The 24350-nt window shown below is 40.1% G+C and overlaps 1 pseudogene; it reads left to right on the forward strand.

Annotated features, from left to right (window-relative positions):
• Positions 1-24350, forward strand: part of LOC112071845 (pyruvate kinase PKM-like) — a 40908-nt pseudogene that overhangs the window by 13246 nt on the left and 3312 nt on the right.

The following is a 24350-nucleotide window of genomic DNA, read 5'->3' on the forward strand; positions in this document are numbered from 1 at the left end:
GCCCCCCTATGAGGATACTACCAATCCACCGCACGACCACCCAACGAAGATACAGCCTGATAATCACTTAACATCAGAGTTTTTAAAGCATACCATGACACTTGCTATACTATGCAAAACCAAATTCTTATGGGTGCGAGCTAAGACTTGCAGACGCCAAATGTGAAACTTAGAACTTTCAGTTATTTGCCAACCAGGCTGCGACCAATGTAGTGACTCAAGATAGTATGTGTTGAGTTTTGAAATTTTACACTTAAATTAAGTTTGAGTATTTACTCTAGGGGGATGTCAAAGCATCAGATACGGTAACATTCTCCATTTTAGAGAACATCATCTTACATAGGTATTCCTCTTGTCCAGATGGATAAGGCAGTTGAGTGGGAGCTTCAGATGGCGATTGCTCGTCTTGACCACCTGTTGGCGGTATGCAAACTGAAGTTGTACTAGTGGCCATGTAAGTGCGGTTGAAATATCCCTTGAACTAGCCCTATGCAAAAATCAGATAAGAAAGTAGGTCTACGGGCGGTATCATTAGTTCATTATCTTTGCTTTCTGGAACAGAACAATGGCCATCTGAAGCATGAGGACAAAAGACTGCAATTAGGAGCGATTGAATATTCCTATACACTGGTCCTGCGCATCTTCTGAACGAGGCTAGGATCCTCTGGCTGCAGCCTTGGAGGGTTAACCACGTAAAAATGTTTTTACTCATGTTAGCCACAGAAGAGAGCCACAGGCTTGGTAGCGCCGTGTCGCGATGCACTATTGCCTCAAAGCGTAGCAAAGAATTTGTGTTTAATTGTCGGTGCGCAAGCGCAATGTCCGCAACGGGCTGTTTCTTTTGTAATGCCAGTGATTGACTTAGACTCCTGCCACATACTCCTTGTCTGAGCCGTTGAATTGCGGACTCTATCTGTTGCTCTATACTGACGCTTGCTATGTTTGATTCTCTCGGATGGATAGCTACACGGTTGATCTTTGGTCAATGTTCTCATCACCTTGCCTGTGTAAAAATGCATGGGTTTTGCGCTTTCCAGTTTGGTCGAATCGTGTCAGCAATCCTACGGTTTCTGGTTAGAGAAGTTGTTAATAGTCCAGCAGGGATACTAACTATCACTGATCCACTATGCAATGTAACAGCTCGCCACCGAGTTCACTATACTCAATGTTGATTGTCTGAGCTAACCGGAACATATCCCAGTCCACTGCGATCGAAAGCAATCTTAAAGCGTGGAATCCGATTGGTCAGACCAGCGGGATAGACCTGGGCACGCGTGTTTTCCAATTGAATTCTTCATAGGGCCAACTAGGTATCTGCTTGGGGGGTGAGGGGATTATACACTGCTGTGACTATAATCGAAGATAATTATCTGGTAATAATGCTATCGGCATTTGATTGTCAGAGTGACCATCAGGTTCTTGGTCACCTCCCCTGACCAAGACCCTTCTCCCTGATTGCTCAGTTGGCCGGGCGCTCAGCTCTAGGAAGTCTGTGCTTCCAAACTTCTTCCATTTAAGAATGATGGAGCCACGTTTCTTGGGGACTCTTCAATGCTCCAGACATTTTTTGGTTCCCTTCCCTAGATTCTGTGCCCGACACAATCCTGTCTTGGGCTTCTACGGACAATTCCTTCGACCTCATGGCTTGGTTTTTACTGACATGCACTGTCAACTGTGGGACATTATATAGACAGGTGTTGCCTTCCAAATCATGTCCAATCAGTTGAATTACCACAGGTGGACTCCATATCAGTTGTGGAAACATCTTCAAGGATATCAATTTAAATTCAATTTCGAGTCTCATAGCAAACGGTCTGAATACTATGTAAAATAAGGTATATGTTATTTTTATTTATTTTTTCAAAAATTTCTAAAAAACCTCGTTTTACTTTGTAAATATGGAGTTATATGTAGATTGATGAGGATATATATATTTTGATATAATCCATTTTAAATAAGGCTGCAACGTAACAAAATGCAGACGAGTCAAGAGGTCAAATATGTTCTGAATTCACTGTACATCCATTAAATGCTCACTGCTCCTGGTATATCGGTTGAAAGCCCAACGACATTTCAATCAAAACAGACTAAGTAGGACTGGCAAAGGCAATTTAATATGTATTATGCCTAAGCATATCCACATAGCATAGCAACGTAGCATAGCAACATAGCGTAGCACGCGCATAATAACCATGTAGCATTGCCAAGTAGATTAAACAAAATAGAATACCAAGTAGATAGCCACGTGGTTCTAAACGATGTAGAATATCCAAGTAGAATAAACCAGTAAAATATAACCAAGATTAAGCCAAGTTGGATAACCAATAGTGTTAGCCAAGTAGATTAGCCATGTAGCATATAAACATGTAGCATATAACCAATTAGTGTTAGCCAAGTAGATTTAACAAAATAAATACCCAAGTAGGATAGCCACGTTGTTATAACGATGTAGAATATCCAAGTAGAAATAACCATGTAGAATATATAACCAAGTATAATAGCCAAGTAGTATATACACCATTAGCATAGCTACATAGCATATAACCATAATTAGCCAAGTTAGATAACCAAGTAGTGTTAGCCAAGTAGTTTAGTCATGTAGCATTATAACAGTTAGCATATAACAAGTAGTGAGCCAAGTAGATTTAACAAATAGAATACCCAAGTATAGATAGCCACGTTGTTTATAACGATGTAGAATATCCAATTAGAATAACCATGTAGATTATAACCAAGTATAATAGCCAAGTAGTATATAACCATGTAGCATAGCTACATAGCATATAACCATGTAGATTAGCCAAGTAGGATACCAAGATATGTTAGCCAAGTAGATTAGCCATAAAATATTCTACATGGTTATTCTACTTGGATATTCTACATCGTTATAACCAACGTGGCTATCCTACTTGGCTATTCTATTTTGTTAAATCTACTTGGCAATGCTACATGGTTATATTCTACGTTGCTACGCTATGTTGCTATGCTACGTTGCTATGCTATGTGGCTATGCTTAGGCCATAACATAACATATTAAATTGCACTTTGCCAGCTCCTACTTAGTACTGTTTGTTGAATGTCGTTGGGCTTTCAACACCGATATACCAGGAGGCAGTGAGCATTTAATGGATGTACAGTGAATTCAGAAAGTATTCAGACCCCTTGACTCGTCCGCATTTTGTTACGTTGCAGCCTTATTCTAAAATGGATTATATAAAAAAATATATATCCTCATCAATCTACACACAATACCCCATAATTTACAAAGTAAAACGAGGTTTTTAGAAATTTTTGCAAAAAATAAATAAAAATAACATGATACCTTATTTTACATAAGTTATTCAGACAGTGCTTATGAGACTCACGATATTGATTTACATTTGATCATCCTTGAGATGTTTCCACCACAATTGGATTGGAAGTCACTGTGGGTTAACTTCACCCTGATTAGGACATGATTTGGAAGGACAACACTGTCTATATATATGCTGACACAGTTGAACACGTGCATGTCAAGAGTAAAAAACAGCCATGAGGTCGAAAGGAATTGTTCGTAAGCTCGCCAAGGACAGGATTGTGGTCGAGGCACAGATCTGAGAGGAACAAAAATGTCGCAGCACTTGAAAGGTCCAAGAACACGTGGTCATCATTCCCTTTAAATGGAAGAGTTTGGAAACAACGACCTTTCCTAGAGCTGGGCCGGCGCAAACTGAGCAATAGGGGAGAAGGGGTCTTGGTCGGGGAGGTGACGACTGATGGTCACTCTGACAAATCAAATGCCAGCTGCAATTATTCCAAGATAATTTCTTGCGAGTTATAGTCCACAGGCCGTCGTATATCCCCTCACCCCCCCCGCCCAGAGCAGAATTACAATCGTTGGCCCTGAAAGAACTTAATTGGAAACACCCGTGCCCAGGTCTATCCAACGCTGGTCTGACCAATCGGATTCCACGCTTTAAGATTGCTTCGATCACGTGGACTGGGATATGTTCCGGTTAGCCTCAGACAACAACATTGATGTATACGCTGACTCGGTGAGCGAGTTCATTAGCAAGTGGATCAGTGATGTTGTACCCACTGTGACTATTAAAACCTTCCCTAACCAGAAACCGTRGATTGCTGACAACATTCGCACAAAACTGAAAGCGCAAACCAYYGCTTTTAACCAGGGCAAGGTGACTGGAAACATGACCGAATACAAACAGTGTAGCTATTCCSTCCGCAAGGCAATCAAACAAGCAAAGCGTCAGTATAGAGACAAAGTAGAGTCGCAATTCAACGGCTCAGACACAAGAGGTATGTGGCAGGGTCTACAGTCAATCACGGATTACAAAAAGAAAACCAGCCCCGTTGCGGACATTGACGCCTTGCGCCCAGACAAATTAAACAAATTCTTTGCTCGCTTTGAGGACAATACAGTGCCACTGACGACACGGCCCGCTACCAAAGCCTGTGGGCTCTCCTTCACTGTGGCCTACATGAGTAAAACATTTAAACGTGTTAACCCTCCCAAGGCTGCCAGCCCAGACGGCATCCCTAGCCTCGTCCTCAGAGCATGCGCAGACCAGTGTATACGGACATATTCAATCGCTCCCTATCCCAGTCTGTTGTCCCCCACATGCTTCAAGATGGCCACCATTGTTCCTGTTCCCAAGAAAGCAAAGATAACTGAACTAAATGACTACCGCCCCGTAGCACCTACTTCTGTCATCATGAAGTGCTTTGAGAGGCTAGTCAAGGATAATTTCACCGCCACCTTACCGGCCACCCTAGACCAACTTCAGTTTGCATACCGCCCCAACAGGTCCACAGACGATGCAATCGCCATCACACTCCACACTGCCTTATCCCATCTGGACAAGAGGAAYACCTATGTAAGATTGATGTTCTCRAAAATGAGAATCGTTACACGTMTCTGAATGATTTGACATCCCCCTACAGTAAATCAAATCAAACTTAATTTAAAGTGTATTTAAAATCTCAACACACTACCTATCTGAGCACTGCTATTGGTCCAGCTGGTTGGCAAATCAACTGAAAGTTCTAAAGTTACATTTGGCGTTCCTCAAGKCTCTACGCTCAGACCCATAGAATTTGTTTTCCATAGTATATGCAGTGTCATGGTATGCTAAAACCTCTGATGTCTAAGTGATACTATCCAGGCTGTATCACATCCGGCCGTGATTGGTAGTCTCATAGGGCGGCGCACAATTGGCTCAGCGTCGTCCGTGTTTGGCTCTGGGTAGGCCGTCATTGTAAATAAGAATTTGTTCTTAACTGACTTGCCAAGTTAAATAAAGGTTAAATAAAATACAAATATGACACCCYCTCTTTTCCAGACTCTCATCAGTGTGGTGTTCAGGGGGGGTGGGAATTTAATTGTTTCGATGGGGGAGAAAAATAATATTATCTTCTGTTCTATTCAGTATCATGCTGAGACCATCAAGAATGTCCGTGAAGCCACCGAGAGCTTCGGATCCGGCAGCATYGAGTACAGACCAGTGGCCATCGCTCTGGACACCAAGGGACCCGAAATCAGGACTGGACTCATCAAGGGCGTGAGTAGTCATTCACCATGAAGTACATCTTTATGAAAAGTCCAACTTCAGTTCAAGTGTATCATCACAAATACACTTTACAGACAAATTAAAACAGAGACAAGCAGGTACATTTCTTGACTGTAGTACCAAAATGACCTACCCGCTATCGTGTAGGTCTACCTTTTGATTTGGTCAAAAGGAAGGCATTGGTCAAACTAGCAGCAAGAAATACAACAAACAAGCAATGATATCATAAAGCTGATATACATCAAGTACTGTAAAACACTACTGGCATCAGAATGTATGTATTGATCATGAGCCCTGTCCTTAACCCATAGACATATACAGTACATAATACTATAATTCCTGTCCTTAACCCATAGACATATACAGTACATAATACTATAATTCCTGTCCTTAACCCATAGACATATACAGTACATAATACTATAATCCCTGCCCTTCTCCATACAGAAATACAGTACATAATACTATAATCCCTGCCCTTCTCCGTACAGATACTATAATCCCTGCCCTTCTCCGTACGAATATACAGTACATAATACAATAATCCCTGCCCTTCTCCGTACAGATATAAAGTACATACAACTATAATCCCTGCCCTTCTCCGTACAGATATAAAGTACATCCTACTTATAATCCCTGCCTTCTCCGTACAGAAATACGAGTACATATACTATAATCCCTGCCTCTCCGTACAGAATATACAGTACATAATACTAAATCCTGCCCTTCTCCGTACAGATATAAAGTACATAAAACTATAATTCCCTGCCCTTCTCCGTACAGATATAAAGTACATCCATAATATAATCCATGCCCTTCTCCGTACAGATAATAAAGTATACATCATACTATAATCCCTGCCCTTCTCCGTACAGATATAAAGTACATAATACTATAATCCCTGCCCTTCTCCGTACAGATATAAAGTACATAATACTATAATCCATCCTTCCCCATTCGAGATATATAAGTACATAATACTATAATCCATGTCCTCCCATAGAGATATAAAGTACATAATACTATAATCCATGTCCTTTCCCATAGAGATATAAAGTACATATACTATAATCCCTGTCCTTCCCCATAGAGATAGACAGTACATAATACTATAATCCATGTCCTTCCCCATAGAGATATAAAGTACATAATACTATAATCCCTGCCCTTCTCACGTACAGATATTTAAAGTACATAATACTATAATCCATTGTCCTTCACCCTTAGAGATAGACAGACACAATTACTATAGTAAATAGTTGTGAAATCAACATGATTCTTCCCCCGTTACAGAGTGGCGAAAGCGAGCGGTGGAGGCTGAAGAAGGGAGCTCACATCAAGCTGGACCCTGGACGACAAGTACCAAGGACAACTGTGACGAGAAGCACCTGTGGCTGGACATACAAGAACATCACCAAGATCCTGGCGGTCGAGCTCACGTCTACATCGACGACGGCCTCATGTCCCTGAGAGGGTCAAGGAAAGTCGGTGAGTATCCTAGCGAACATCCTACTGTAGCAAACAGAATAACACTCTCACAACCTAGAAAGTGACAGGAAGTAGCTACATGCTTCACCAAAGTTAAAAGTCTTCTTCTATTTGCCTGTTGAAAACGTGTTACTTTACCGTTGTTCTGGCTGTGGCATTGTTGATTGACACACATTATTGTCCCAGGCGCTGACTTCCTGGACTGGGAGATTGAAAATGGTGGTACTCTGGGTTCTAAGAAGGGTGTGAACCTGCCCGTGCGCTGTGGACCTGCCCGCTGTCTCTGAGAAGGACATCCAGGATCTGCAGTTCGGTGTGGAACAGGGAGGAATCGACATGGTCTTCGCCTCCTTCATCCGTAAGGCAGCTTGATGTACACGCCGTCAGGAAGGTGTGGAGAGAAGGCAAAAACTCAAGATCATTCTCCAAACTGGAGAAGCCACGAGGGCGTCCGCATGGGCGGTGTGTGTGTGTGGTGTGTGATGTCGTGTGTGTGGTGTGTGTGTTGTGGTGTGTGGTGTGTGTGTTGTAGTGTGTGGGTGATGTGTGTGTGTGTTGTGTGCGCGTGTGTGGCGTGCATACTGTGGGTTGTGGGTGTGGGTGTGTGGGTGTGAGGCTGTGTGGGTGGTTGCGGTGTTGTGTGGTGTGGGTGTGTGGTGTTAGGTGTGTGTAGTGTGGTGTGTTGTGGGTGTGTGTGTGGGTGTGTGTGCTGGGTGTGTGTGTGGCTTTGTGTTGTGTGGGTGTGTTGTGTGTGTGTGTGTGTGTGTGTGTTGTGTGTGTGTGTGTTGGGTTGTTGTGTGTGTGTGTGTGTGTGATGTGGTGTGTTGTGTGGTGTTGTGTTGTGTGTGGTTGTGAGATATTCGAGAGAGGCCTCGCTGACTACACGATAGCATTGTTAGTGGCTATAGTACATTGTTTTTCAGTACTTTCAAAGTAAAAAAGTAAGAGATCTCCATCGAAGGATCCTACTGTCTTGAGCATCAGTTTAGCCGCTTGGAAATAGAGATACCCAATCTGGCATAATAACTGACTTGTATAACTATCTGTCTGTCTCTGTGTAGATTCGTGAGATCCTGGAGGCTAGCGATGGCATCATGGTTGCCCGCGGCGACCTGGGTATTGAGATCCCCACAGAGAAGGTGTCATCGCCCAGAAGATGATGACCGGACGCTGCAACAGGATCGGCAAGCCAGCACCTGCGCCACACAGGTCCGACACGTTGCCCGCAGACTAGACCTCCCTTATACATGACTACTAGACCTCCTCTATACATGACTAGACCTCCTCATACATGACTAGACCTCCTCATACATGACTAGACCTCCTCTAACATGACTAGACCTCCTTATACATGACTAGACCTCCTCATACATGACTAGACCTCTCATACATGACTAGAACCTCCTCATACATGACTAGACCTCCTCATACATGACTAGACCTCCTGATACATGACTAGACCTCCTCATACATGACTTAGACCTCCTCATACATGACTAGACCTCCTCATACATGACTAGACCTCCTCATACATGAAACTACTAGACCTCCTCATACATGACTAGACCTCCTCATAAGACTAGACCTCCTCATACATGACTAAGACTCCTCATACATGACACTCCTCATACATGACTAGACCTCCTCATACATGACTAGACTCCTCATACATGACTAGACCTCCTCATTACATGACTACTAGACCTCCTCATACATGACTAGACCTCCTTCATACATGACTAGACCTCCTCATACATGACTGAGACCTCCTCATACATGACTAGACCTCCTCATACATGACTAGACCTCCTTCATACATGACTAGACTCCTCATACATGACTAGACCTCCTCATACATGACTACTAGACTCCCATACATGACTAGACCTCCTTAAACATGACTAGACCTCCTTATACATGACTAGACCTCCTCATACATGACTAGACCCTCATACATGACTAGACCTCCTTATACATGACTAGACCTCCTCATACATGACTAGACCTCCTCATACATGACTAGACCTCCTCATACATGACTAGACCTCCTCATACATGACTAGACTCCTCATACATGACTAGACCTCCTCATACATACTAGACCTCTATACATGAACTATGACCTCCTCATACATGACTAGACCTCCTCATACATGACTACTAGACCTCCTCATACTGACTAGACCTCCTCATACATGACTAGACCTCCTGCATACGATAGACTAGACCTCCTCATACATGACTAGACCTCCCTTCATACATGACTACTAGACCTCCTCATACATGACTACTAGACCTCCTCATACATGACATAGAACCTCCTCATACATGACTAGACCTCCTCAGACATTGACTAGACCTCCTTCATAACATGACTAGACCTCCTAACATGACTACCTCCTTATACATACTAGACCTCCTCATACATGACCTAGACCTCCTCATACATGACTAGACCTCCTCAACATGACTAGACTCCTCATACATGACTAGACCTCTCATACATGACTAGACCTCCTCATAACATGACTAGACCTCCTCTAACATGACTAGACTCCTCATACATGACTAGACCTCCTCATACATGACTAGACCTCCTGATACATGACTAGACCTCCTCATACATGACTAGACCCTCATACATGACTAGACCTCCTTAAACATGACTAGACCTCCTCATACATGAATAGACCTCCTCATACATGACTAGACCTCCTCATACATGACTAGACCCTCATAATGAGACCTCCTCCATACATGACTAGACCTTCCTCATTCATTGATCAGACCTCCTCATACATGACTAGACCTCCTACATTGACTAGACCTCCTCATACATGACTAGAACCTCCTCATACATGACTAGACTCTCTACTTAACCTCCTCATACATGACTAGACCTTCCTCATACATGCATAGACCTCCTCATACATGACTGACCTCCTCATACATGACTAGACCTCCTCATACATGACTAGACCTCCTCATACATGACTACTAGACCTCCTCATACATGACTAGACTCCTACATGACTAGACCTCCTCATACATGACTAGACCTCCTCATACATGACTAGACCTCCTCATACATGACTAGACCTCCTATACATGACTAGACCTCCTCATACATGACTAGACCCTCATACATGACTACTAGACCTCCTCAATACATGACTAGACCTCCTCATACATGACTAGACCTCCTCATACATGACTAGACCTCCATACTAAGACCTATACATGACTAGACCTCCTCATACATGACTAGACCTCCTCATACATGACTAAGACCTCCTCATACATGACTAGAACCTCCTCATACATGACTAGACCTCCTATACATGACTAGACCTCCTCATACAAGACAGACCTCCTCATACATGACTAGACCTCCTCATACATGACTACTAGACCTCCTCATACATGACTAGACCTCCTCAACATGACTAGACCTCCTCATACATGACTAGAACCTCCTCATACATGACTAGACTCCTTATACATGACTAGACCTCCTTATACATGACTAGACCTCCTCATACATGACCAGACCTCCCATATACATGACTAGACCTCCTCATACATGACTAGACCTCCTCATACTGACTAGACCTCCTCATACATGACATAGACCTCTCTACATGACTAGATCTCCTCATACATGACTAGACCTCCTCAACATGACTAGACCTCCTGATACATGACTAGACCTCCTCATACATGACTAACCTCCTCATACATGACTAGACCTCCTGATACATGACTAGACCTCCTATACTTGACTAGACCTCCTCATACATGACTAGACCTCCTCATACATGACTAGACCTCCTCATACATGCTAGACCCTCATACATGACTAGACCTCCTCATACGAGATGACTAGACCTCCTTATACATGACTAGACCTCTCATACATGACTAGACCTCCTCATACATGACTAGACCTCCTCATACATAATACTTAGACCTCCTCATACATGACTAGACCTCCTCATACATGACTAGACCTCCTCATACATGACTAGACCTCCTCATACATGACTAGACCTCCTCTACTATACTATGACATACTAGACCTCCTCATACATGAACTAGACCTCCTCATACATGACTACTAACCTCCTCTACATGACTACTAGACCTCCTCATACATGACTAGACTCCAACATCTAGACCTCCTCATACATGACTAGACCTCCTCATACATGACTAGACCTCCTCATACATGACTAGACCTCCTCATACATGACTACTAGACCTCCTCATACATGACTAGACCTCCTCATACATGACTGACCCTCATGACAGACACCTCCTCATACATGACTAGACCTCCTCATACATGACTAGACCTCCTCATACATGACTAGACCTCCTCATACATGACTAGACCTCCTCATACATGACTAGACCTCCTCATACATGACTAGCCTCCTCATACGATACGACTAGACCTCCTCATACATGACTAGACCTCTCAGACATACTAGACCTCCTCATACATGACTAGACCTTCCTCATACATGACTACGACCCTCATACATGACTAGACCTCCTCATACATGACTAGACCTCCTCATACAGTGACTAGACCTCCTCATACATGACTAGACCTCCTCATACATGACTACGACCTCCTCAACATGACTAGAACTCCTCATACATGACTAGACCTCCTCATACATGACTACTAACCTCCTCAGTACATGACAGACCTCCTCATACATGACTAGACCTCCTCATACATGACTAGACCTCCTCATACATGACTAGACCTCCTCATACACATACTAGACTCCTCATACATGAAACTACTAGACCTCCTTCATACATGACTAGACCTCCTCATTAACATGACTAGACCTCCTCATACATGACTAGACCTCCTCATACATGACTAGACCTCCTGCATACATGACTAACCTCCTCATACATGAACTAGACCTCCTCATTACATGACTAGACCTCCTCATACATGACTAGACCTTCCTTCATACTATGACTAGACCTCCTCATACATGACTGAGACCTCCTCATACATGACTAGACCTCCTCATACAATGACTAGACCTCCTCATACATGACTAGACCTCCTCATACAGACTAGGACCTCCTCATACATGACTAGACCTCCTCATTACATGACTAGACCTCCTCATACATGACTAGACCTCCTCAATACATGACTACTAGACCTCCTCATACATGACTAGACGCTCCTCATACAAACTACTAGACCTCCTCATACATGAACTAGACCTCCTCATACATGACTAGACCTCCTCATACATGACTAGACCTCCTCATACATGACTAGGACCTCCTCATACAGACTACTAGACCTCCTCATACATGACTAGCCTCCTCATACATGACTAGACCTCCTCATACATGACTAGACCTCCTCATACATGGACTAGACCTCCTCATACATGACTAGACCTCCTCATACATGACTAACCTCCTCATACATACTACTAGACCTCCTAACATACTAGACCTCAACTACTAGACCTCCTCATACATAACTACTAGACCTCCCATACATGACTAGACCTCCTTAAACATTAGCATTTCACTGTGTTGTGTGTTATATTCGACGCACTTGACAAATACACTGATTCGACCCCCTCATACATGCTTCTTTTCCATCCCTGTCTGCAAAGCACACCCAAAGCAGGGTCTGATAACCTGTTAAGACTCAAATACACTGAATTCAATGGCAGATAATACCAGGGTTGCTAGTCCGGAGTATTTGAGGTTTAAGAGGAGCCCTCAAGCCTTTGACCAAACCTTAGAGGAAAGGGCAGAGATTTATGCCTAATAGGCCACTCTCTGTAAATGAATCGATGTAAATAATCTATCCTGTCGTTGATTGGTGCCTAAYGATCTCTCCTCTCTCCTGATTGGTCCAGATGCTGGAGAGCATGATCAAGAAGCCCCGCCCTACTCGTGCTGAGGGTTCCGATGTCGCCAACGCCGTTCTGGAYGGTAACGACTGCATCATGCTGAGTGGTGAGACCGCCAAGGGAGACTACCCACTGGAGGCTGTCCGCACACAGCACAAGGTGAGAGACTGAGAGCAGAGCGTCCCTTACAGGTCTTGCCTTGGCTCCTCACAACACAAGCACAACATCCACAATGTTTCCCTGTAGCAGTCCCTCGAGTCACTGATTCAAAGTTCACGAGTGGTCAATGTGACCAGGTTTCCATCCGATTGGRCGACCAGGTTTTCATCCGAATATGACTCAAATCTGCATGTAAAAAACAATATGGACGTTTTCCCACCAGAGATGAGTTTCCATCAAATGTGACTTGTTGCAGATGTAAAGGCTGTGCGTGATGACGTAGTACACATAACAACACATCATGCAGCTCMTCACCGTGTACGTTCACCWCCCTGTGAAGTTCAACRTCATTTATTTCATCTGTAGCCTTAATAAAATGCTTTTCAGACAAGTCGTAATATACCAATATTTGTGCATAATTMATTTTACAGACACAAAAAACCATCCCACCTTGGCTAGCGTAATTGTGTTTTTAGAAAGTTCACCCAAAACAAAATGTTCCGTTACCATCAGTTCTGTCATGTACTTTACTCACATAGGAAGTGTGGCTGGAAACCTGGCTATAGACAGAATCGTCCCAGCAAACAGCGACATAGGGTCAACGTTGAGACAACGTTGTGGTGTTGGTTGTGTGTTTGCTGGGACGCCTCAGGGGAATGAACAAAAAGTAGCTGTAATATAACAGTAATGTATAACTGTGTGGTTTTGGTTTGTGATCTATGTACTAACGGCTTCTACACACTCACCATGCTACTGGCTTTGTGTGTTTCTACTTCTCTAATACCACCAGACAATGCCTCTAAAGTGCTTCATAAATTCCTCATAAACTCGCATCATTCATTTATCATGACAATCTTAGTGTCGGCAAAAAAAAGGATAAATGTTGAGTGTTTCGACAACTGGCATAGAATTTATTGTATATGGAAGGAACCATACAGTCACCACACCAACATTCTGAGGCAACAAAAGTAATTAAAGATGGGGAAAATAACAACAGAGAGAGAGAAATCAGGGTCATCTTTTATGGATGAATGGAAACCCAGTCATGCCCAGATTCCCATAACCCTCAACAACAACATGACGTTACCGGTTACTTTAACATGTCAGGTGGAGTCTTACCTGTCTGACCGAGGCCGGCGGCTGAGGAGCAAGACCCCATAGAGCAGGCTCCTCACAGATCAGAATCCACGTTCAAACGTACTGGACCACAAAGTGCAGACTGAACAACGAGCGGGCTCTGACATGCAGATGTGTGATACAGTACATGTACATAAAGAAACAAAACATAATACCTCATATTGTTCACACTGAAAAACTCAGTCAGGCAGATTGGGCGGCTTTCACTAGGCGTTGTAACCTGTTGAAAAAAAAAAAAAAAAAAAAAACAAAAAAAAAAAAAAAAAAAAAAAAAAAAGTAAAAAAAAAAAAAAAAAAAAAAAAAAAAAAAAAAACGGATGACTTGGACACAGTAGGTGAAAACACCTATGTAATAATAACATAGGAATTAAGGAGTGTTGGAAAGTGACTGTCTGGTATGAATGCACCACCCAAAAGTCCTTTGAAGAAGTGGCCTGGTGTTGCTGTTCGGTTCCGTTCGGTTTTTTACCTAGGTTGTCTTGGTTAAAAAGGTGGAGTCTAGAGAATCGTAAGAGACAAATAGATGTCTTCTGGTGGGGGGGGGTATAGGAACAGGAGATGGGTAAGGGGGGTTATAGGAACAGATGGAAGAGGGAGGGTTATAGGAACAGGAGAAGGGAGGGGAGGAGTAATGTTCTTTGGAGTTTGTTCAAGGAAACAGCACAACACGCATGGTTTGGTGTAACCAGCGCCTGGGCGCCATCCGGTCACAACAATGATGACATCTCCAGACTTGAAGAAGTGACGGTGTTTGCCTGGAGGGAAGAGGGGAGACAGGAGGGTGTTAATGGACTGGTCTTTGGTGGGGTCCAGTGCTACAAGGATTCTTCAGCCAAAAAAGCAGATTTGCTAAATCTTCAATCTTATCATATATCTCGAATTTGGTCTTTCTGTATGAAAAGGCTCTTACAAATAAAGTCAGTATTACTACTTAAACATTGGAATTTAACGCGTCATTATCACCCATCTCCAAGGCGAAGTTGACGCGGAGGTCGACATCCTCGGCCCAGACATCGTTGGCAGGCTTGGTGTACAGCACGGGTAGATACCGCCGTACAGATGGGCCTGACGGGCGGTCTGGCACAGCGGGTCACGGCGATGATGGGGGCACGGGGCCTGTACCTGGACAGCAGATGGGCGGACCTAGAACCAGACACAGGAAGGAACAGCAGGTTAGGGTGTGGAATGAAAACATATATTGCTGTGAAACTGCTTCACGTAAACTTAAAACCGAATTATATTGTAGCACATTAGAATACTTCTTAAGGGAAACACTCTATAGATTAAATAATTATACTAATCTAATGTAACATAATACTATATTCCAATGTAACATAAATCTATATTAGATTGTAACATATACTATATCTAATGTAACATATACAATCTAATGTAACATATACATATCTAATGTACATTTATACTATATCTATGTAACATTATACAATATCTAATATGTAACATAATACTATATTATGAACAATATACGTATATCTAACTAATGTAACATTATACTATATCAATGTACATTATCAATATCTATGTAACATATACATATCTAATGATAACTATATACGATATCATGTACATGTATACAATATACTAATGACATAATACATATACTAATGTAACATTATACTATCTAATGTACCATTATACTATTATCTAATGTAACATTATACTATATCTATGTAACATTATACATATCTATTGTACTTCAATATCAAGTAACATATACTATATCTAATGTAATAAAATACTATTATCTAATGTACCAATGATACTATATCTAATGTACCAATGATACTATATCTATGTAACAATATACTATATCTATGTAACATTTATACTATATCTAATTAATACATGATACAAATCAATGTCAATAATATACGATATCTAATGTAACATATACATATCATGTACCATTAACTATATCTAAGTTACCAATGATACTATATTATTAGTAAGCATTATACCAATCTAATTGTAACATATACTAATCTAAGTACGCAAATGCATACCTATATCTAAGACACACGCTGGAGAATAACTTTTAAGTACCCGTGGTTGTTTTCTTAATAGAAATGTTGGCCACAATCTTTGTTTAGAAAAATGGTCCGGTCTGCTGCATTCAACTCCTTTTGTATTAATATTATGAAACCATTTAACTCCTTTAAAAAAAAAATACATTGAAGGGCAGCTTTCTTGATATGGCAATCCACAGGAAAAGGAAGTGAGAGGATGAAATAAAAAAACACTCCAAGTAAGAGGCAGAACATGGACTTCTCCTGGAGATGAGCATTGAGAAGACTGCACCAATTGGATCGAGATTTGCTGGAAGAGGATTTCATTGATTGCCTATTTAGCCCTAAGCAAACAGTGTTTAATCGTCCCGGGTCGCTATAAGTAAAGGGACTTAATACAGCCTTGCGATATATTGGGTTAGCCAGAGGTAGACAGTCAGTTGTACTGAGCTTCAGGTATACAAGTTAGATTCTTCAAGAATGCAATGGATATTAAAAATGATCCGATGATCCAGGAAATGTGCCGGATTATGTCTTTAAATGACAAGGAGTTCAGACATGTAAGTCAGCAGGAGACAGAGCCCTTGGATCGGTGCATGGAAATCTTTGATAGCGCTATCAATTAGAACCACACAGAAAGCGTCTCCTGTGGAAAGAAATGGAAGAACAACCAATGAGCACATTGTCCATGCCAAGAAGCACAGATGCTCTTTACGAGCCTCGCAAACAGAAGATTAACATCTCTGATTTGAGCGGAACATCTTGAGAAATGTTCCTTTGCCGTAATTGAAAGATGCCTTTCAGACGGAATCCAATTAATAAACCGGCTAGAGGGCGGGAAGAAAATGAAGTGGCCGGAGTGAATGGTTGTCTGCAAGTGTTCCCGGAAAAAAAGACCCAAGGTCGGACCTTGACTCGCATGTATGAGCTCAACCAGATTGTCTAATCCACACTCGTGGAAGTTCTTGTGCGTGTGCCCTGCTGTGACCCTATCCTAGGCTGATGCGATGCACAGGCAGATCAAGGCCAGAGAGTAGTATGTAGCCTAAAGCTCTAATAGTAACACCAGACTGAAACAATAATCTGTAGCTCTTCCACTTGCACATAGACCCAGCCTGTTAGGGGTTTTAAGGATGCAGTCGAGGCCAGTTGCATAACACATCTTAAGTAATGTCCCATTTCATTTCCCTTAAGGTTTTACCTTAACTTTAAGTTGCACAAAACATGTTAAGGTGATTGCCCCCCTTTAATTAAGTGAAATGTTAAGGGTGCTCATGAGTTCCCGTTAAGTGTCTTCATTCAGTATAGATACCATGTAATAGTATTTTGTGGAGGTGAATGTTGCTTTTCCTCTGCCCTTGGTTTCAAAAGGAAACCATCCTCCAACGTAGCTAGCTACTTATTTGTAGCTAGCGATCTACAGAATTTAGCTAACAATGAAGGTGCACTGTGCACAATTCCATGCGCTACAATGCTAAGGCTGGCTAGGCTAGCCTACCTACTCTGTAAATTACTAGACGGCTAGAAAGTAATAGAAACAAGTTAAGAAAAAAAAGTTACTAAAAGAAACTGTATTTATATCGTCTGAATCAATTTGTTTCTCCTGTCTTGAATGTAGAGGTTCTATTCAGCCATTTCCCAAAAATATAGAGATGTCTTGTGACAAGAGGTTCAGTCAGTGGAGTCAACGTCTCCATGGTAACCAGAGACTCTTTCTGCCATACATGCCTTCAATCTACCATAAAACCCTTTAATTTATGCCCTTACCTAAGAAATGTTTGGGGGGCTCTATGCAACACCCTTAAACAATTCCCTCTAGGTAAGGGAAAATTTATTCCTTATTGGGAACACTTAAGCATGTTTTAGTGCAAACCTGGCCTGACACAAAAAATTCATAGCATTCATTTGCTTACTTACGCACATTTATTAAAGTAAATGATTTATACTGCAACGTGTTGTAGTCCATATGTTAATTCTTCTTGATTTTATTACACCATTGCAGTCACAGAGATTGACAGTTCAAGTTGAGCTATGTCAATGAATAAATAAAATCCGATTGCTGATTGTGGCTATGAGTGTGTTGGCGGCTCTTGCCATCTTGAAGCAACCATTCTCTTGGCGGCTGTTAAAACGGGCAAGCCAAACCTTTTTCTGCCTGTATGTTAAAATTCACGTTGAAAGTCTATCATTAAGCAGTATAGCACATTGCCGCAGACATGAGATGGGTTTTAGGCAAAATGCCTGCATAAGGATGAAGCCTAGCCAATTGCCAAAGGAGAAAAACGCTCTGGGCACTCCCAGACCATATGCATATGACATGGTGCCAGGAGTTACCCTGGGGGAGAGCATGCAGACAGGTTGACTGTTGTTCGCCTGAAAAGTTTTGGGGTTGCATAACTCATAGGACAAAACATTGTAGGGGGTCATGTCGTGATTTGGGGTTGTGATGAGAATGTAATATTTATTGACCAGACACTCATCTCGGGAGCATCATAATCTCTCTCTCTCTTATGAGACACTGGTGCCACGGTTGGCATTAGTAATTCAGCAAGAGGGATATGGTGAATATAGCGTAAATGTCCACGTGTTTTTACCATAAAAAAAAAGACGTAAACACGTGGAAATCTCTGGAATACCGAAGTTGCGCTGTGAAATGTTTTTTCTTTTATTAACAGACGTCTCTTCAACCAATACTTTTATCAATAAAATATAGGCCCTTAATTTTTAAACCCAACTCGCATTGCAGTGCCATTTGTAAAAATGTAAACAAAACAAAAAAACATAGCAACCAGTAAACAGAGGATCGTCAATGATAGGCCTAGTGGCAAAAGTAATGATATGTTGATTAGGAAATTCACCATAAATTAAAATCACTTATAGTAGTCCTTCTGGGTTGAAGAGAGCAAGTAATCTAATAATAATGAGCAACCCAACTGGTTAGGCCTCGAGAAGTATGAAACCGAGAACACATAATGGCGCCGGTGCATTTCCCGAGAGATTTGTGCGGACTAGAGCAAGGAACATCATAGAGGAAATATAAACCAATGGTTTTTAGGTTATGAACGCCCACACCTTTGCGTTGGCACCAGCATGTGGCCAACCAGGCCCCCCACTTGTCTATCCGGGGAAACGTTATATGAGCGCACAGTGGCGGAAGCTGAGCCGCCGTGCGTTTAGGAGGAGTCAGACACTCGCTTGCCAGAAACCCGGGTTTTGAATTTAAACCCGCTAATCTAAGGTTTTACAGGGAATTGCAGAAGTGCCACACGGTTCCCAGAACAAACAAAAGCAACACAATGTGCGTGGTTGGCCAACATACATGAAAATAATACCACGTCTTTATATTAATTGTTATGCAGCAAATTTGGCTGTCCAATGCCATTTTCTCCACCACGGGCATACAGTTCATCTTATCTTAAAAGTAGAATTAATTTGTCTGAATGTGCCATAGAATTATAGATAATCATGACCTGAAACTTAACTTGTACAAAAGACTCTCCTGTCTGACATTTTTTGGTTATCTTGTGTCTTTTAATTGCACTTTTTAGTTAACGGACCCTTTAATTGTAGGACGCCTCTTGAGCCACTAGAGATGTGCAGAAGCATTCGCTATGTATCAGACATCAATGGCGCCAGCCCATGTTATACAAGGCTTTTGCACAGAGACATCTCTATATTATCGATATGCTTTGAGCGCACTACAAACCAATTCACTTGTAATAAACACCTTGCCTTTTGTCTTTATTAGTTCAGTGACCAAACATTACCCATGAGTTTGTGAAACGAATTCTGCCCGCATTGGATTCTTTGTTTTATTGTGTGTCAACAATATCCAAAGTTGAGAAATCCCAAAAATAATTACGTTTTACTTCATTTTGTATGGTGTATAGATGCACATTTCAAGATGCGCGTTTGTTATACATTAAGGCGGTAGGATGTAGAGTTGTTGGCCGCGTGGTGGATTTGAAAAAAGAAAATGATATACATATGTATTGAAATGATCAGATATTATACATTTTATGAATATATTTTGTTAAATGTTTTAGGCAAATAATTTAGGTTATATGAAATACTGCATGAATGTCGCTAGGAATATGTTTGAAGTAAAATATCCTAACTGCAGAAAATATGTGCTAAATTTTTAGGCACCACACGTTATGGAAAGGAAATGGATAATTGAAAGGACTGAAATAAATGGCAGCTGCAACTCTCGAAACTGGACCCCAACTCTCTGCCCTAACCTTGTCCTCATAAAACCGGACACGGGCTGCTCATGATCAGCTCCTTTACCTTACCGCCTGGCATTCAAATAGGCATACCTGCCCATAAACTCCTGTTCTGGAATTAAAAAACCCATGCTTCTGTGTTTAGGCATATGGGATTCTCCAAATAGATTAAATGTTAAGCACCAATGCCACAAAACTGCATTTTTAAAGAATTACCTGCAAGTTCTTACACATTTTTCCATGTTAATGCATATCTTGTTGTGAAGAGTGACTAACAAATGAATCAAATTGGGGGGTTTTGGGCCCCCCCCCCTGGAGAGATCAGGGCACATGCTCGTTGTAACGGCTTTCTTCCTGGGATGAAGGGAGGGACCAAAACGCAGCACGGCTAGGTGTGCAACATCATGTAATAAAGAACTATGTGAACACTACAAACAACAAAAGTGGAAAAACCAAACACATCCTATCTGTGTTGCAGAACATCAAAGGACAGAAGGAACAACCACCCCACAATCACCCAACACAAAACAAGCCACCAACTATATATGATTCTCCAATCAGGGACAACGATTGACAGCTGCCTGCTGATTTGAGAAACCATTATTAGGTCTGAACACCAGAAAACAGACAAACCTAGACAAACATAGAATGCCCACCCAGCTCACGGCCTGACCAACACTAAAACAAGAGCTAAACTTAACACAACAAGAACTAATGGTGCTAGGGAACAGGACACTCGTTCAGTATTCAGCCTATGATTTACCTACAAAGTTTAGATTATTGACTAGACTAATACGGCGAAAGTGCGGTAAAGATGGTTAGCTGAATGGGATAATGATTGACTGTGTTATGCTTGGAGCGGCCCTGGGTTAAGCTTCTAGGAGTAAATAGCTTCCTACCAAAATGATTGAATGTTTACAATTCATTTCTCAAGAGATACTTATTTTTAGAGGAATCCAACAAGTGAACAGAAACTTAAAAAAGGTATTTACAATATGCCTTACATGCTCTATTTGCATTAGTCACCTCAACTTGCCCATATAATTTTGTTTGCACCAGTAGCAACAAAAAACAGTATACTTGTTCAACCCACATGGGCTGTGTTTGTAATGAAAGGTAACACCAAAGAGTCAAAACAGTTTGGTTAAATCTGGTTACAATGGATAGGTAACCCACTCATGGCTTCCCAATACACTATGCAAAATGTCACCAAGAGCTCGATTCTAAATGTTTAGTGTGGCAGGAGACTCAAGTGAATGTTTAAAAAATCATGTTTAACAGTGCATACCACAATGCCTCTATAACAGATGTCAAGGTTGAAATTATCATTTAGTGGAATTACAGATGTAGGATCTTAATATTTGTTAACCAGTTTGCTACAACAGGAAAAAACAATCCTGGCCAGCAAACAGAAAAATGTGGCATTTATAATTAAATGGCCATTTTTTGTAGAAGATACATTTTTCATAAAGGAAAATCAAGCTCCGAAATCTAAAACTTCAGAAGCCCATCGTTAAACCTGGAAAAACTAGAAGTTAAATTCCTGCAGATGCAGGAGATTTCTCATGCAACAGGGTGATCAAATTTTAGATCATACATCTTTATTGTCAGTCGCTCGTAGTAAAATAAGTAACATTAACTATATCCAAAAGACGTAAACATATCATAGTTATACTATATTCCATTGTAAACATTTATATATATATATCCAATGCTAACATTATAACTATATCCAATGTAACATCTCCTATCACCTCCACCCTATCTAAACTGTAAAACATCCCTACTACCCTATACTCTCTAACTGTCAACATCTCATACAATTATCTAATTACATTATGACTATAATGCCAGATGTGGAACATATAGACTATGGATCCAAAATTTGATTAACATCTATACTATTATCCAATGTAACATTATACTATATCAACTGTCACCCATGTCCTCCCCTATCCACCTACCCGTATCTATAGTACCATTATAATATCAATTGTACCATATAATACTAATGTACCATTATTACTAATATCTAAGTGTACCATTTATACTATTATCTAATGTACCATTACTTATATCATGTACCAATTTATAAATATCTAATGTAACATATTTTATACCCACTCCCGAATTAACATTGTAATATATATCTAATTGTAACAGTATTAAGGATACAATCATATCTAATAGGATAAAAACTATTTTATCTAGTTTTCTTAAATGGTTTTACATGGTATGATATAACTAGTATCAATTGCTATAGACCATTATTTACATAATTGCAGTATCTAATACGTAGATGTCATACCGTTATAATGGTACATTAGATAAGTATAATGGTACATTAGTATAGTATAATCGTACATTAGATATAGTATAATGGATCTAAATAAACTACTAGTATATAGATGTATAATTGTTACCATTCGGATATGTATAATGTTACATTGGATATTAGTTAATAATGTTACCATTGATATAGATATTCTAAATGTTACATTAATAAGTATAATGTTACATTAGATATAGTATAAGTTGACATTATATTATAAGCCATTGAAGTTACATTGGATTATTAGAAGTCTAATTCTTACATTGAGATATTACGTAATAATTGTTACATGGATTAGTTAGCCGATTATTAATGTTACTTTGGATATAAGTATAATGTTACTTTAGGATACTATAGTTAATTATTTACATTATAGATCTATATGATAAATGATATCGATTTAGAAACTCTCATAGTTATAATGTTACATTTATGAATACTTAATAAGACTTATAATATTACATTAGATATACTAGTCATTGGTACATTAGATTATAGTATCATTGTACATTAGATATAGTATCATTGGTACAATTAGATATAGTTATAATGTTACATTAGATATAGTTATAAAGTTACATAGATATAGTATCATTGGTACCATAGATATTAGTTTATGTATGAGATAACACGACGATATAATTATTAATGTTTATCATTTTAGATTTATCATGTATCAATTTATTACATTAATGCATATAGTATTCATTATTAATCTTACTATAAATATAGTAGAATGTTACAATTAGATATAGTGTTATAATTCAATTTCTAGTAGATATAGTTCATTGCGTTACATTACATATAGTAGGCATGATCTACATTAGATATAGTATCTATTATTACAATTGATATGATATAGTTACTATAGTTACATTAGATTAGTTAATCGATTATAATGTTACACTAAGATATTGTTAAATATGTTTATACACTAGATAAAGTATACATTTAATCATAGAATAGTATTACATTTAACAATAGATAATTGTAAGTACTATAATATTGTTACATTAGATATAGTATTATGTGACATAGATATTGACTCATAATGTTACATACTAGATATAATAATCTATACAATGTACATTTAGAGATTTGGTAAATGTTACCACTAGATATTGTATAATGTTACATTAGATATAGCTATAATGTACATTAGATATAGTAAATGTACACTACATTTTAGTATTATGTTACATTTAGGACCATAATTGTATATATTAACTGTTACACTAGATATATATAGCTTAATATATACATTAGATATTGTATAGATGTTTACACTAGTATGATTGTGTAACAAAATGTTACATTAGATATAGTATTAATGTTACACTACATAAGTATGATGTACATTGATATAAGTATTAACTTTACATATTAGATTTAGCGTATATAATTATTATAACTCTATAGTGTGCTTCCCCTTACAAGTATCGTAATTGGCTTACATAATAATTATCAAGTACGATTTTACAGTGAAGCAGTTTCACATAGCT

This window comes from Salvelinus sp. IW2-2015, unplaced genomic scaffold (genome assembly GCF_002910315.2).
Source record: "Salvelinus sp. IW2-2015 unplaced genomic scaffold, ASM291031v2 Un_scaffold1741, whole genome shotgun sequence".
NCBI lineage: Eukaryota > Metazoa > Chordata > Actinopteri > Salmoniformes > Salmonidae > Salvelinus > Salvelinus sp. IW2-2015.